The sequence below is a fragment of the Bidens hawaiensis genome, unplaced genomic scaffold, assembly GCF_021521415.1.
Source record: "Bidens hawaiensis isolate Kalapana, Puna unplaced genomic scaffold, B.hawaiensis_p1.1 tig00014338_1, whole genome shotgun sequence".
Classification (NCBI taxonomy): Eukaryota; Viridiplantae; Streptophyta; class Magnoliopsida; order Asterales; family Asteraceae; genus Bidens; species Bidens hawaiensis.
The window spans coordinates 255,799-273,531 of record NW_027492236.1 but is presented as its reverse complement, the minus strand read 5'-3'; the positions used below and the strand labels follow the sequence as shown (position 1 = coordinate 273,531).

At 39.1% G+C, this 17,733-nt stretch overlaps 1 pseudogene; it reads right to left on the bottom strand.

The window, feature by feature from the left end:
* Positions 1–1,427: 1,427 nt before the first annotated feature.
* LOC143546423 (3-ketoacyl-CoA synthase 9 pseudogene) lies at positions 1,428–3,018 on the bottom strand (annotated as a pseudogene).
* Positions 3,019–17,733: the final 14,715 nt, after the last annotated feature.

Sequence of the window (17,733 nt, the reverse complement as noted above, 5' to 3'; positions counted from 1 at the left end):
TAAAGGAATGTGTAATTATAATCTACTTAAATCAACCAAGGGGAGGTTGTGTGAATAAACTATAACCACTCGAAGTTGTTAGAATTGGTATTTGAGAAATCGAAGTCTATCCTAATCTTAATACTTCACTAAAACTACTTGCTTACTTAAATTGATATTTTCGTGGTAGACATGAAGATATGCATTCTACTTTCTTCTTTGTCATAGGGTAATTCACTTAGAAATGAGGGGTTATTCTATCATATATTATTAAAGCAAGTTCTCACGTATTCATCATAATAATCAAGAAAGAATGGAGTGGATTCTTGATTTAAGATGGTAACATTGAATTATTGATTTTCTCATTTAAAAACTTATCTCCTCGTCACCTATTTATATATATATTAAAAAAAAAAGTTTAAAAAACCACCTTTGTATGATTATTATCTCCGATTAAATTAAAACAATGATTTATTATTAGAAACCATTTGTGTCTACGGATCGATCTTTGGTTCTTACCAATACTATCCTACATATACGATAGGTACACTTGCATATTTGTGTGCGGTTTAGTCTTAGTAGAAATCACTTTTATAAATTTAAAATAAAGTTTTGTGTGAATCAACAACCACTCTTTCAACCATCAATACCTACATCACCACACTAAACACCATTGGGTTTGATTCACAAACGCACCTGCTTTTGCAATTGTGAGGGGCTGTAGCAGTTACAATTTACCATCGGCCATAAATGAAGATAACCGCCGGCCATTAGATTGCTAAGTGATTAAATGGGTTTCAAAATTGATAACTTAACTGATCGCCATCAAATTGAAGCAAACATCGATCAATTGAACCATTCAATCAATCAATTAATTGAACGGTTGCAATCAATTAAACGTTCCAATCATACATTGATTGAGCCAGCCATTGATTTATTGAGCAATTAATAACGTTGCTTGAGATAGACTCGAAAAGTCAACGGAGGCGAGCCTATTTAATTTTTACGGAGTCTCACCGGAAATGCTTAAATTACCATTTTACTCATCTAAAATATTTTATAGATAATATATACCTATAGATATAGGTATCAAATCACATAAATTAATTGCTTTTTTTTTTTTTTTTTGAATGTTTAAACTTGCCTCCTACTATTTAGGATAAACCGCCATTGCCAGGAATCAAACCCTGGACCTCTCACCCAAAGGCCTAAGCCTTTACCATCCCACCAAAGTGAAGATGGCAAATTAATTGCTTGTTGCTAACCAATTATATTTTCATATTTGTGGTGTGGAAACCTACAAATCAATGAAAATGTCTACACATTAAATGTACACAGAACCAATTTGATTGGAAGAGAAACAGATTTTACAATCAAATCACAACATTTCTTTTCATCCATTCATACATGAAAAAAATAAAAACAAAAGCATAAAAGCCAGGGTGTAAACCTATAAACTACACACTTATTTTCACAGGGAATTTATGAATGCAATCCATCCATGGGTTACTATCCGACGGCTTCACCTCTCTAACGGCTTCCCCAACGGCGCTGTTACATTTAAAGCCGCTACCGAAAGCAATCTGCCACACGCGGTTTCCTTTCTTCATCCGCCCTTTAGCCTCCGTGTAAGCCAGCTCATACCATATCGAGCTTGATGACGTATTCCCGAACCTGTACAACGTCATCCTCGACAGCTCCACGTGCTTCTCAGACAGCTGCAAGTTCTTCTCCAGCTCGTCGATCACTGCCCGACCGCCAGCATGAATACAAAAATGATCGAATGCTAGTTTGAAATCCGGTATGTAGGGTCTCATTTTGGAGTCCATTATTCGTCTAGCAATTAAGCTGGCGAAGAACAAAACCTGTTCGCTGATCGGAAGCACGAGTGGGCCTAAAGTGGTGATGTTTGATTTTAACGCGTTGCCAGCGATCGCCATTAGGTCTTTCGAAAGTGAAACTCCGACTTTTCCCGAGTCGTCTTGTTCCTGGTACACGCAGTTGAAGGCGGTGTCGTTTGATCCGCAGTGGGTGCGGACGGTGTGAAGGAGCTTGTATTTTGCGCGGCGTTTATCAGAGGATTTGTTGGATAATAATACTGCGGCTCCGCCTACTCGGAATAAACAATTCGGAATCAGCATTGACTTCTTGTTTCCGAAGTACCAGTTTTGAGTTATGTTTTCCATGCTGACGACGACGGCGTACGTGTTACGGTGGACCTGCAGCATATCTTTCGCTAGGTCGACCGCGATCACGTCGGCGCTGCATCCCATGCCGCCGAGGTTGAACGATTTAATATTCCCGCGGAGTTTGTATTTATTGATTATCATGGCGGATAAGGAAGGCGTTGGATTAAAAAGGCTACAGTTTACTACCAATATTCCTATATCTTTCGGATTAATGTTGGTGGACTTAAAAAGATTGTCAAGAGCTCCAAACATAACGTCCTCGGCTTCTTTTCTCGCGGCGGCCATCGATGGAGCGGGCGGGATGCTGTGTAGTGCCTCGGGGAGGTAAGTCTCCTCTCCGAGACCGGCCCTTTCTAGAATCTTCCGTTGAAACTTGAGTGACGACTCGTTGAACCCGCCGTGGAGTCTCGAGCGTTCCATGAAGATGTCGAATTTGACTTTTAGGTGGTCTGGTGGGCGGTAGCAGGAGTAGTCAACGAGGTAAACGTGTCAGGGTCGGGTCATGAGGTAAGCCGTGGAACCTAGTAAGGCGGTGCCTGATAACGCGATGACGGTTATGAGGTTGTATTGGAGGAGGTTATAGAATTTAATAATATCATCAAAGTTTAGCTGGGATAGGTGGACCGCGGTGATGGTCACTATTGGTAGGAGAAAGAGTGTGAGGAGATGTGACATGAGGTAATGATATCCTAGTTTAACGTATTTTAACTTAACGCTATTTAGGAAGTTAGGGAGTGGGGCCGGTGGTGGTTGGATTTCGACGGTGGCGCCACCGCTAGGAGCGGCGGAGTCATGGTGGGATGAGTTGGGCATTGGTGGTTGAAGCTAGGTTGAGATTTTGATCTTTGACTTGGAAGAATAATATGATTTGTGTGAGGGTGGGTGAGAGGTGAAAGGGTATATATAGAGCAAGTAATGGTAGACAGGGTAGATACAACTTTGTGAAATAAAAGTCTATACAACCATCAACCGCCAAGGCCACGTGTCATAAAATTAAATGATTTCTTCAATAATTAGTGAAATTATTTTAATTGTTACTTGTATCATTATACAAGGTTAAATGCATTAAATACTATCAAATAAGGTAAACCATTTGTGAGTAATAAATTCTTTGAAACTTACTTTCAAGTTTCAAGTCACCTACCAAAGCTTACTGGATTCTAAGGGCGCGTTCGTTTCACGAACATTTTTTAAATAATTTGGAATTGGAATGGAAATTTTGAAAATCCTTATCATATGTTTGGTTGGTTAATATGTATTGGAATTGGAATTGGTTTCGAGCTGCCACGAGTTTTCGCACCGGACGGGTTGGGTTTCGGTTTCCTTTGTTTCTTTTTTGGTCGGTTTAGGAGCACTGGACGGGTTGGGTTTCGGTTTCTTTTATTTGTTTTTGGTCGGTTACGGATTCGTTTTCGGCCTTTTGTTTCGTTGTGGTCGGTTTTTTTAGTTTCATTTCTGTTCGGTTTCAGTTTTTTGTTTCGTTTTGATCGATTTTTTCGGTTTCCACCAATTCGGTTCAGTTTTGGTTTGGGTCTCGTTTTCGTCGACTTTCGGTTTCGGTTCATTTTTCGGTGTTTTTTTAAGAACGGGGGCAAAGGCGGAAACGTTTTAGTTTTTATACATTTTTCGTTTTTTATTTATATTTTGAGTTATGATTTTTTTATTAATTTTTTTGAATTTTTTTTTGGAGGGATTTTTATTATTAATAAGAAAATCCTTTATTTTCCATAACAATCCATTCAAATAGGTGGGATTTTAAAATCCCATGAAATGTGGGATTTGATGGGATTTAATTTCCATTCTCATTCTTTCATTTAATGAAACGAACTTATCAATTCATAGGATTTAAAATTCCATTTCTTAGAATTCCTTCCAAATCCTTGAAACGAACAGGTCCTAAGAAAATAAAAACTAGGTAAAATCCCCAAAATAGCCCATCTATAAAATGAGATTCCAACTTTGTCCCCTAAACTTAATATTTCCAAAAATGGCCCTCTCTAACTCATCTTTGACCATGTATTAGGAAATTTAACACGTCTTTGACGACATGTTAGCATAACACGTCGTCAAAGACGAGTTGGATTTCCTAACACATGGTTAAAGACGCTAACACGTCGTCAAAGACACGTTAGATTTCCTAACACATGGTTAAAGATGACTTAGGCCTCCAAACACGTAGTCAAAGATATGTTAGCATCAAACGCGTAGTCGAAGATATGTTAGCTTTTTTGTTTGTGTTTTTAATATTATATTTTTATAACTAGTTTAACTTATATTTGTTTTACTTATATAAATTTTAATATATAAAAGTTTTATATTATTTCGAATATATCGACGAGACATGCTTACTTTTACCTACTGACCGACATAAACTAACTCAAACTCGAGCTGTGCCAAATCAATATCGAAATATTCAAATAAAATTTGAGCCCGCTCGGTTTTAAATAAAATTTATGTCGGTCCGTAGATAAAAGTAAACATTTCTCGTCGATATATTCGAAATAATATAAAATTTTATATATTAAAAGTTATAAAAGAAAAATAAATATAACTAAAACTAGTTATAAAATAAAAAACAAACAAAAAAGCTAACATATCTTCGACTACGCGTTTGATGCTAACATATCTTTGACTACGTGTTTGGAGGCCTAACTCAGACCTAACTCATCTTTGACCATGTGTTAGGAAATCTAACGCGTCTTTGACGACATGTTATGCTAACATGTCGTCAAAGACGTGTTAGAGACGTGTTAGATTTCCTAATACATGGTCAAAGATGAGTTAGAGAGGGTCATTTTGGAAATATTAAGTTTAGGGGACAAAGTTGGAATCTCATTTTACAGATGAGCTATTTTGGGGGTTTTCCATAGTTTTTATTTTCTTAGGTCCTGTTCGTTTCAAGGATTTGGAAGGAATTCTAAGAGATGGAATTTTAAATCTCATGAATTGATAAGTTCGTTTCATTAAATGAAAGAAATCCAACGCGTCTTTGACGACGTGTTATGCTAGCATGTCGTCAAAGACGCGTTAGATTTCCTAATACATGGTCAAAGATGAGTTAGAGAGGGTCATTTTTAAAAATATTAAGTTTAGGAGACAAAATTGAAATCTCATTTTCTAGATGGGTTATTTTAAGGATTTTCCCTAAAAACTACGGTTAACTAGCTAGGGCTATTTCAATTTAATCAAACTTCATTCACCCTAATTAAATGAGTGATGATATGATCATATTTGAAACCAAACTAACTGAGGTTTTTCTTTGGTGCTGAGTTTTCTTATTAGTGTTGTTTCTGAATGAGCTAGAGTTAAAGCGTTAAAATTAACATGGACGGTTGAAATCTCGTCTCATGATAACTCACTCAATTATTTGAAATAGTTTCAGATAATGTTAAAAAAGAAATTCAAATTTAACAAACCAATCTAGCCATGGCCCACTTGGTGCATGATTGGAATTGTCCAAGACTCCATATAATTAATCGACTCTCTTTTGTTTCAGCCTGTGTCTCACTTGGTAAATTTTGAGGAAACTGAACCAGAATGTATCTTAACCTTATAATATTACTTGTTCAATGAAGACATAGAAGGGATTTAAGTGTCCGATGTTTCAAAATCACCTAGACTTGAATCATGTTATAGAAATACACACTAACCTATTAATCAAGCTAATTTGATGCTCGTGAATCTTCACTACTCAAACCTTAGGGCCCTTGCCCCTTCACGATTCATTCTACATGTTTTGGTCAAAAATTAACAACAACGATTTCGTAACCAAATTAGTAATCGGGACTAGGTGCTTGTATGAAATGAACGTAAAGGTGCTTGAACACGAGGATTTATTGTGAGGAAAAACCCGTTATTCTTAGGATAACAAGCAAAAAACCCCGGGCGGTGAAAACTATCACCACCGGTTTATTAATAATAAAGGTGATTACAATGGTAGAGCTCAAACTTGATCGTGATTACAGAGAATGCGAGTACTAGTAAGTTCTCGAGTGCTAGAGTGTGTGTTATGATCCGTATAGAGCTCTATTTATACAATATAAAACTAACAATATGCCCTATATTTAAGGAAAGTAAGGATCATTCCAATTAGCCGTTAGCCCTTCAATCAGCACGTTTCCTTTCTTGTCACGCTTTATTAACTGAAAGCGCAAGTCTTTGGGAGATCACAATAACAATCTTTGACCTGGTAAACATAGAAAGTAGCAAAGATCGTGTTATAAATATAATGAAATTAGGATACCAGTTATCTTAGAGGATACCGCATCCTGGATTCGTCCTGAATATAATCTTTGCTGAGGATACTGAAAATCCGTGCCCTAACAATTGTCCCCAAATTTTAACAGCTGTAGATATAGTTTACAGCAGTAAAATTTTTGAATTTTGAATTTTGAATTTTGAATCTTCGCATGTGTGGTGGATTGCTGATGCACGTGTTGTCCGTCCTTTGAGTAAACCCTAGGCCGTCCTTATAATCACTTGGATAAATAACATTTTCAGTCATTTGTTCTTCCATCCAGGTAATCTTTTCTTACTTTCTCTCCTTTAGCTTCTGGAAATCATGAGCCCTAAACTCCATGATTCTGGTATTAAGGACTTCGTGTCCCAAAATCTTCTTGCCAATCCCGTGAGCGAGATATGCACGTTTAATAATAATGACATTGCAAGCTTACAATCCCGAGGCTGCTTCCCTCCGGGAACTGTTTTCCAACCCTTTGATCCGGCGGTCGTATCTGACTTGGTCTCTAAGACCTGGATTTGTTTTCCTTTTTTGCCGTTCAAAATCGGCTTTTCGTATCCATTCCCTGCCTTGACCATAGAGTTCTTTTCTAGAACGGGCCTTAGTTTCGCCCAAACCATGCCGATGGTTTGTAGGACTCTGCTTGTTCTAGAGATACTGATTACCAATCATGCTATTGATTTCACTCTTTCCGAGCTAGCATCCGCGTATGATCTTCGCAGCCACGGATCCTCAAGATACCTTCTCAAAATCAGATCTGGTCGGAACCCATTAGTTTTGAAAAACACCCAGAACAATGACCAATGGAAGAAACAATTTTTCTTTGTTAGGAGAGACTCGCTTCCGAATCCCGAAAACCTTCCATACATCTGGGTGACCAAAAGTAGGACACTTTATCTTGAAGATATACATTGACATCTTTGTGACTGATATGTTTTCTTTGGTTTCTACAGCTTTGAAGTTTTTTGAGATCGCTCATTCCACCAGAGAAACCGAGGATAAGCTTGCTTCTTTCTTTCTCATTGACGAGGAAGAGAGGACGTATTGTTTTCAGTCAAGTTTTCAAGAACCATCTCCGTCCTCAAGTTTCGTTATGTTTGGTAAGAAATATTTGAGATGTTAGTATAAACATTTTAAGGATTAGGGATACTAACCTGTGTATTTGTAGGCAAGTCTGCTTCTGCTTTTGCCCTTGAAGATATTGAAAGCATGGTATCCACCCGAAGCGCTATCAAGAAAGAACCCATATCCAGCTCTATCCCACGTCCAGAAGGCATCCGAGCGAAAGGTTCCAAGAAATGGAAAAGCCAGGAGACCAGCGAATCCGTTCCCGTGCACGATGTTGATTTCCATGACTCCATGAATAAGACTCAGCAGGTATCTTCTTCGTTTGTCATGATTTCTCACATCTTGAGAATAACTTATATTGGGGATTCTTTACCCTTGTAGGGCCTCGAGTATCTTTCCTCCCGGTTTGCTGCCATGAGCCTTGAACTCCATGAAGCCCATACTCGTATCTCTGAACTGATGAAGATGGGGGCGACAAAAACCAGTCTTCTTGATAAGAAGACCAAAGAGCTAGATGACCTGAAGCTGGAGTTGTCACTGGTCAAGAAGGAGTTGGTTCATTAAGAGGCGGAGTGATTGATAAAGGTTTATAATGCTATGGAGGGGGCAAAGAAGTCTGCTGCTGTTTCTGTATTCCAATCCCGGCTCAAGATGGCTAAAGAGGCGAAGGACGCTGGTCTGGATACTCCTTTCTGGGATGTAGCTGGTTGGGAGAAGATACTGACTGAGCTTGGCGGGGAGAAGGTGGATGAAGCTGGTCCTAGTGGTACGGAGAAGTCTGCAGAGGAGGCTGTGGAAGTGGCGATCAAGGGAGCGGCAAAGGCGGTTGGTGATGAGGTGCCATTGGGCAGTGATGGCGGTAAAGAAAAAGCCTGAGCCCAATTTTTATGTGCTTGATGTTGGGTTGTAGTGGTCTGTTTGAACAATTTTTATTTTCCTGTCTTGAACAAGTAAGCTTAGGATAATAGGATACATGGGTGGAGGGATCTTGACTTTCCAAGACAAAGCTCATATTATCTTGACTTTTGAACATGTGGCAATATTCGGGTGGAGGGATCTTGGTTTTTCAAGACGAAACCCGGGCGTTGCCTTTCTAATTTCCTGCACTTATGATCAGTTGTAACATAATCTTTTGGCCTTAAGCACTGTGTCCGTTACTTAACTTATTTGAATAAGTTCTAGTTAAAATATTACATATATTTCATTTTCTGAGACAAGTCACTTTGGCGATAACGTATCCTGAAAATATGTTTCTCAAACATTTTGAGGATTATATATCTTTAAGACTTTTAATAAAACATTTTGAGACTAATGTATTCTGATAAAATGTTTTAACGATTATATATTTTTAGAAAACATAATGAAAAGAATTATTAGGAATCGATAAAAAAATATCTTAAGGATAATGTATCTTTATTCTTTGTGTGAGTTATCACAATCGAACCAAAAGATCATACCTTGCAATATAAATTGTGTGATAAAACTAAGTGTAAAGAGTACCTTCGCGGAGATTGTTTATTAATCCAATAGGCTTACATGTGATGTCCCCAATCGTTGACCTTTTTTAAGTATCAAGCTTCTAGGATTTTGTTAAGTTAAAAAGCAACTTAGTAACCTTCTTAGATTTTGCGATCTGTCAAAACAGAGTTAGACAATTCTGGCGACAAAGCCCGTTAACTGGCGATAAAGTCTTTTTACTGGCGACTAGGCCTTTACTTTAGAGACATGAAAATGTTTAAACTTGAGATAAAACTGGGGAAGGTCCCGAACGCATGGGCATGATTATGCCAAGACTTTAGATAACACGGACGTGTTATAAACCTTAGATAACATGAAAATGTTATAAATCATTTGTGTGACACGTTTGTCACTTATATTAAGGATTCGGTATATAGCCAACAACAGACGGATTGTCAGCTGGTCTGGTCAGCCTGCCTCGAACTATACCCGAATCATCGTGCGCTCCAGGCGTCGTTAGAAAGGTGAAGACCTCTAAACCTTTTGAAAAATCCGGGATATCATATTCGTGCGCCCCTGGCGTTCGTTGGAAAGGTGAAGACCTTTAAACCTTAGGGGATATCATGGATATCATATTCGTGTGGGAGGTGATCAGCCTCTGACTATTGTCGAGATAACATTTCCTTAGGATATCTGCAAAACACTAAGCTCTTGGTGAGGGGTGGGTGTTAGCCTGGCTAACACCCCTCCGATGCTTAAGTCAGTAAACTTGATTTAGGGATAATAAAGTTAAAAAATGTAAGAATAGATAAGGAAACATACCTTCATCTTGAGGATACCAATATACCAGTTAAGTATACTAACAAAAATACGCCTTGAGATGGATAGCATTCCAAGCTCTTGGTATAGGAATACCTTCCATAGTGATTAACCTGTAGGCCCCTTTTCCTGCCTCTGAATCTATCAGGTAAGGACCTTCCCACTTTGGAGCTAGCTTTCCATCTGCTGGGTCAGTGGTATTCTGAAATGCCTTTCTTAATACCATGTCTCCTACTTGGAATCTTCGAATTCTGATATTCTTGTTGTAGGACTTGGCTATTCTCTTTTGGTATGCCGCCATTCTGATCCTGGCAAGATCTCTGATTTCATCAATGGTATCCAGGTCTTCGGTAAGACTTTGGTTGTTGGACTCAGTATCCTGAATGTTGGTTCTTGCTGTAGGGATCACCATCTCGGTAGGGATAACGGCTTCGGCCCCAAACACCAAGGAGAAAGGTGTCTGTCCCGTTGCATTTTTTGAAGTGGTTCTGTCGGCCCAAAGAACGAATGGTAGTTCTTCTGCCCATTTTCCTTTCTTGGATCCCAATTTCTTCTTCAGATTGTTGATGATGATCTTGTTACTGGATTCTGCTTGACCGTTAGCTTGAGGATGTACTGGAGTTGAAGTCACCATCTTGATTCCCCAATTTTCACAAAAGTTGGTTGTTCTTCTTCCGATGAAATGTGATCCGTTGTCACAAACAATCTCTGCCGGGATACCAAATCTTGTCAGGATATTGCATTTGATGAATGAGATCACATCCTTTTCGTTAATTTGAATGAATGCCTCTGCTTCGATCCACTTGGAAAAGTAATCTGTCATGGCCAGCATAAAGACTTTTCCCCTAGGAGCCTTGGGCAGCTTTCCCAAAATATCCATTTCCCATTTCATAAATGGCCATGGGGAGATGATAGGATATAATGGTTCAGCTAGTTGATGTAATATGTTGCTGTGTCTTTGGCAAGCATCACACTTCTTGGAGAAATCCATTGCATCTCTTTTCATTGTTGGCCAGAAGTAGCATGTCCTTTGTATCTTGGATGCTAAGGCTTTGCCCCTAGTGTTGTTTCCATAATCGCCTTCATGTATGTCTTTGAGAACTTCTTATGCTTCTTGATATTCCAAGCACCTCAAGTATGGACCTGCAAGTGATTTTCTATATAATACATTATTTAGGATAATATACTAGGTTACCTTCATTCGAAATGCTCTGGGATTTTCTCCTTTTAGGATCTCGTTATCCTGAAGATACCGTATTATGGGATTGGTCAAAGATGCTGGATTATCCTTAGAATTTGAAGTTTCTAAGATTTCGAGGTTCTCCTTTGTTGCTGGAGTCAAGATATGCACGATAGGTATCTTGACATCTCCTGGTATCTTGAGAGTTGATGCCAAGTTTTCTAAGGCATCTGCTTCAGTGTTCTTTTCCCTTGTTACCTACACTATGTCAAATGTTTCGAAACACATAGCTAACTGCTTGACTATTTCTAAATACTTCGCTAAGTTTTCTGCATTCGCTGCATAAGAGCCATTGAAAGGGTTAGCTAATAACAAAGAATCAACGTAAACTTGAAGATACCTGACCTTCATATCCTTAGCTAATTGCAAACCAGCTATTAAGGCCTCATATTCAGCCTCATTATTAGTAGCCTGAAATTCACAAGATATAGATAGAGGTATTATGTCCCCTTGTGGAGATTTTAGCAGGATACCTAGACCTGTTCCTCATTTTGTTGGAGGCACCATCGGTATGCAAAGTCCAACTTTCCTTGATGTCCAATTGTTGAACCTCTTTCTCTACTTCCTCAAGTATATCCTGGCTAAAATCAGCCACAAAGTCGGCGAGTGCCAGAGATTTTATGGCTGTTCTTGGCTCATACAAGATATCGTATGCACTAAGTTTCACAGCCCATTTTGCCATCCTACCTGACATTTCTGGTTTTCTCAAAACAGCTTTAATAGGATAGTTGGTTTTTACATGTATAGCATGAGTTTCAAAGTAATGTCTTAGTTTAGTGGAAGCCATTATAAGTGCTAAAATTAACCTTTCAAGATAAGAATACCTGGATTCTACATCTAGCAGATTTTTACTTACATAATATATTGGATGTTGTTGACCTTCATGATCCTTGACCAAGACGGCACTGATTGCACTCCCAGAAATGGCTAAGTATAGGGAAAGAGGCTCACCATCAACTGGCTTCATTAGAAGTGGTGCAGAGGATAAGTATTCCTTCAGGGATACCAATGCCCTTTCTTGCTTTTCTCCCCATTCGAACTTTTGATTCTTCCTCAGGATATCATAGAAGTCTTTACACTTATCTGAAGATCTTGAGATGAATCTGTTGAGAGCAACTATTCTTCAGGTCAACCTTTGGACATCTTTGACATTTCTTGGTGATTTGATATCCAGGATAGCCTTGATCTGCTCTGGGCTTGCTTCTATTCCTCTCTTGGCGACCATGTATTCCAGGAATTTTCCTGCTTTGACCCCAAAGTGACACTTGGCTGGATTCAATTTCATGTTGTATTTATCCAGGATATCAAATGCTGCTGCCAAGTCTTTGAGATGATCCTCAGCCTTCTTCGACTTTACCACCATGTCATCTATGTAGACTTCCATCGTGTCCCCCAGTTGGTCTTTGAACATCATGTTGACGAGCCTTTGGTATGTTGCACGTGCGTTTTTAAGTCCAAAAGGCATTGCAGTATAACAGTATATACCTGTGGGAGTCATGAAGGCCGTGTCTTCTTGATCTGAAGGCTCCATTTGAATCTATTGAAATCCTGAGGATGCGTCCATGAATGTTAGCAGCTCGTGGCCAGCAGTTGCATCCACCATTGATTCAATGTGCGGGAGTGGGAATGGGTCTTTTGGATAGGCCTTATTCAGGTCTGTGAAGTCCACACACACTCTCCATTTTCCGTTTTTCTTCTGGACGACAACTAGATTGGCCAACCATCTAGGATATCGGACTTCTCTTATCATCTTGGTTTTGAGCAGCTTCTGCACCTCTTCTTGTATGATAACGTTTCTCTCAGGAGCAAACTTTCTTCATTTTTGATGTACTGGCCTGAAAGATTTATCTATACCAAGTTTATGAGTTATTATTGATTTAGAGATACCTGTCATATCTTCATGTTTCCAGGCGAAGGTAGAAGCTCTTTTATTTAGAAAGGATATCAATTCCATCTCAATATCCTCAGAACTTGATCCTAGCAATACTTTGACTTCAGTATCCTGAGGATCCAAAGATACTTCCTTCACATCCTGCTCTCTTGTTTGCAGGACCTTCCCTGGTTGTTGCTGTAATTGCTATGCTTGAGTAGGCTTTATAGTCCACTTCATTGATAAAGCATAACATTCCTTGGCATCTTGTTGATCACTCTCAATTTTGATGACTCCCCAAGGACTTGGGAGTTTTGCACACTGATGGTAGGTTGATGGTACTGCCTTCTTGCTGTGGATCCAGGGCCTGCCTAAAATCACATTACAACAAGATAAAGAGTCAATAACGCAAAACTTTTGTAGGGAGTTAGTTCTCTCAATATATATTGGAAGTTTTATTTCTCCCAAGGTGTTCTTGATTTTGCCACTGAATCCGAGAAGAACTGAGGATTTCGGGATAATCTCTGTTTCTGGGATATCCATTTTCTTCAATGCATCCATCTGGATAATGTTTACATAGCTTCCTCCATCAACGAGTATCCTGCGCACAAAACAGTTAGCTATACATAAAGTGATTACCAAACCGTCGTGGTTGGGATCTACAAGGTCACATCTTTCTTCCTCATAGAAGGATATGATTCTTTGAGTTGTCAATGTGGAAGTACGGAGAGGTCTTTCTCCGTTGTCCATCTTCGTCTCTCTAGAACGTTTCTTGGCTGCTGAATACGAGGTCCCACAGATGTCAGATCCTCCCGAGATAAAGGATACCACCTTAGCCCCGGGTGGTGGAGAAGGTGCCCTTTCAGGTATCTTGACAGGATCCTGGATTTGTTCCTATTTCTTCCAAATAGTTCATTCAGGTATCCCTTACTGGGAAGGTATCCTATTTCCTTCCGAAGTGCTATACAATCGTCTGTCCGATGGCCAAAGTCTTCATGGAATGCACACTATTTTGACTTGTCTTTGTTTAATCCGGGCTTCTCATTCTTCTTGGGCCATCTGTCCTTGTCACCTAAATCCTGCATGGCACAAATTACACCACCAATATCAAGGTTAAAGCAATATTTGGATATTTTAGGATATTCTTCGTCGTCTTCGTCTTCTTCCACAGCGTTGATCTTGGGATTACCCTGCTTGGAATAAGGCTTTGGCCTAAAGAACTTTTGGGGAGAGTCTGATTTCCTGTTGGTGGACTCATATTTCGGGATAACCAAGCTTCCATGAGCCTTCGTGTCATCCTCCAGTCGAATGTATCTTAATGCCCTGTTCCTGACTTCATCCAGATTCCTGCATGGAGTCATGACGAGGTCGTCGTAGAAAGGAGAATCCTTCCTAAGTCCCATCTTAAAGGCTTCAACAGCAGCTGCCATATCAAGATTGGGAATTTCCAAAGCTTCCCTGCTAAATCTGATTATGTAATCTCTTAGGGATTCATTGTTATGCTGAACAATTCTATATAGATCACCTGTCATTTTCTCAAAAGATCTACTACACGAAAACTGATTATTAAACAAGTTAATTAAATGAGCAAAGGGAGTGATAGTGTTGGAAGGAATACTTAGTAACCATTTGAGGGCCGGCCCCGTTAGTGTTGAACCAAACCCTTTACATAGACAGGCTTCTTTGATTTCTACGGGGATAGGGTTGACCTCTATCCTTTCTCTGTATTGAGCTACATGTTCCTCGGGATCCGTAGTGCCGTCATAAAGTTTCATGTTGGGCGTCTGGAATTTCCTGGGGATCTCCACGTCGCATATGGGCCAAGTGAACCTGGAAAGTTTGTGGCTGCTCGCTGGAACTTCAGCTATGGGACGGATTATCCCGGGGATACTGGAAATCATATCTTTCATCTTCTGTAATTCCCTGGCTATATCGGGGGATATCCCCTTGTCCTGCACAGATCCACGGTTAGTGTATAAATTAGAATTAAGTAAACTGTTACCAGGATCTTGGTTAGGTCTTTGGTATCCCAAGCTTGGGTGGTTAATTCCTCCATTGATGGTATCCCCAGGATAAGGCGGTGCCTGCATAGGGATGTCATCTCCAACATGCACTTCCGAGGACATCATAGGGGATCCTGATGAGAATATGCCGGCAGGCACGGTTGAGCGAGGCTGCATGTTGATGGACTCTGGCCTCGTTGGTCCGGGTAACTCCAAGGATACTAAAGGAAAAGCTCCCTAGTGTCCTGATTGCTGCTGCGATGGAATCCTTGCTGATTGTGTCCCCAAGGATCCGGGATTCTGAAGGATAGATGATCCTGGAGAATCAAAATCAAGGACCCTGGGCATGATTGGAGTGGCCTCCTGCCCTGGTTTCTTTTTGATTCCTTCAATCTCCTTGAATAGCCTTGAGTTGGTCTTCTCTTGCTGCTCTATGTGCGTTTTGACCTGTTTTATCAAGCAAAAATATCATTGTTAGAAATAACCGGGTCTACCCGTCTAGAGGATCCCGCGAATGGTGGAAGTTCTCCTCTAGGCTGAGTATTTTTCTTCGGCAGTGGTGGAGGTCCTGGGTTGACACTTGGAGCAGTAGTGACCACTGGAGCAAAGACTGAACTGGTTTTTGGTTGTGAGGCCATTGTAAAGAGAATGAAGGTGAATGAAATAAACGGATTTAATGGATTAAAGCACCGTTAGCCCCACGGTGGGCGCCAAATTGTTTTGGTCAAAAATTAACAACAACGATTTCGTAACCAAATTAGTAATCGGGACTAGGTGCTTGTATGAAATTAACGTAAAAGTGCTTGAACACGAGGATTTGTTGCGAGGAAAAAACCTGTTATCCTTAAGATAACAAGCAAAAAACCCCGGGCGGTGAAAACTATCACCACCGGTTTATTAATAATAAAGGTGATTACAATGGTGGAGCTCAAACTTGATCGTGATTATAGAGAATGCGAGTACTAGTAAGTTTTCGAGTGCTAGAGTGTGTGTGTTATGATCCGTATAGAGCTCTATTTATACACTATAAAACTAACAATATGCCCTATATTTAAGGAAAGTAAGGAATCATTCCAATTAGCCATTAGCCCTTCAATCAGCACGTTTCCTTTCTTATCACGTTTTATTAACTGAAAGCGCGAGTCTTTGGGAGATCACAATAACAATCTTTGACCTGGTAAACATAGAAAGTAGCAAAGATCGTGTTATAAATATAATGAAATTAGGATACCAGTTACCTTAAAGGATACCGCATCCTGGATTCGTCCTGAATATAATCTTTACTGAGAATACTGAAAATTCGTGCCCTAACACTACACACATTTGTATGACTTTTAACAAAGTTTTGATACTCTTTTATTATTAAAAATCAAAATTTTATCATTTAATAATAAAAATAATTTATTCTCAAAAACTACATCGAAAATTAGAGCGTTACATGAAGCGTCGACTTGTAAGAGGAGAACAAACAAAAACTTGGAAGATATCTTTTTAGTCATTATTACAATTCTTAGGCAAATTATCAACAATTTTGGAAAGTAAAGGTGTAAAAATTTAGAAAACATTCTTTGTTGTGCACAAATAAGCTTGAAAATTTCACGACGGTTAGAATTGATTTGGTTACAGGTGTTAGACCACAGGTTTAGGTCAACATGAGTTTTGGTCGATACGAATTTTAAGTAAAATGAGTTCGAGTCAAAACAATTTGTTTCAAAAATTATCAACTTGTGTTGTTTAGATAAGAACAAGCCTCACTAGTGAACAAATGACATCATTACTTGGTAAGCAACCAACCGTACCAGAACGTGTTCAAATCATATATTTAAAGAGTCCCTTATTTTGTTGATTTTGAAATAACCCCCCTCTCCTCACCGACGGGGAGAAAATACATCGCTCAGTCTCATCCACACTCTTTTGAGTCTTAGGGTATTTTCTTGTTCTAGACCGTCATCTAGATTTCTCATGATAACTACCTATCATGATCTTGGATACTTAACTTTGTTAGTGTATTTGTATAACATCGTGATCTTTTGGTAGTGAAAACTATTTTACACTGCTAAAATAAATTTTAATGAGCCACCATCACTAGGAATACAAATCAATTGATAATTTTCTGATTAATTAAAAAAGGAGAATTAAGATAAATATATGCTGTTGATTACCGTTGGGTTAAGGATGCGTAGCCTCAATGGAAAAAAGAAAATCATTGACGGATTACCAGAGGACCACCAACACGATAAGTCCTCAAGGCTTACTATTCGTTGTTGTGCAACTGTTTTTCAACAGACATGCCTTGGGTAATTCTCGGTTAATATTAAGTAAAATTCAAATAAGATTCCTATCCTAAACTTTTTAGGCGTTCAGTGAGAATTGTTATTTGACGTGTATGCTCTCCATAATTATAAAGATAGAATTTTTGCCAAGCTTTTCTGACACTTGTTAATGCAGATTATTTTTTGAAATCTATCGTTAATCCATCAGGAAAGGTGACAAATGTTACTTGAATCTCACTGATGGAAAAATCCTTCAGACCTTTTTCGGTAATACCTCGTCGATGATCTCTCCATGAAACTTTCGTCGTTCTTGACATGTAAACTGTTAATATATCGTGTCTATCAGTGATCACTCTGTAACATTCATTGATAGTTACTTTACCCTCGCCATTGTTTTTGAGGAAGTAGCACTAGCATAACCAAATTTCATCAGGAATATCCACCCCCCTTGCTAAACGTCATGAGCATATATTGCTATCGCTGTATATGATCATATATATAGTCATATCCATATCAATTAGTGATGGAAAAAAACAAGCGTAGCGGGTATACTCGAGACCTAAAACATCCAAGATATGTAGACCCAAAACCCAG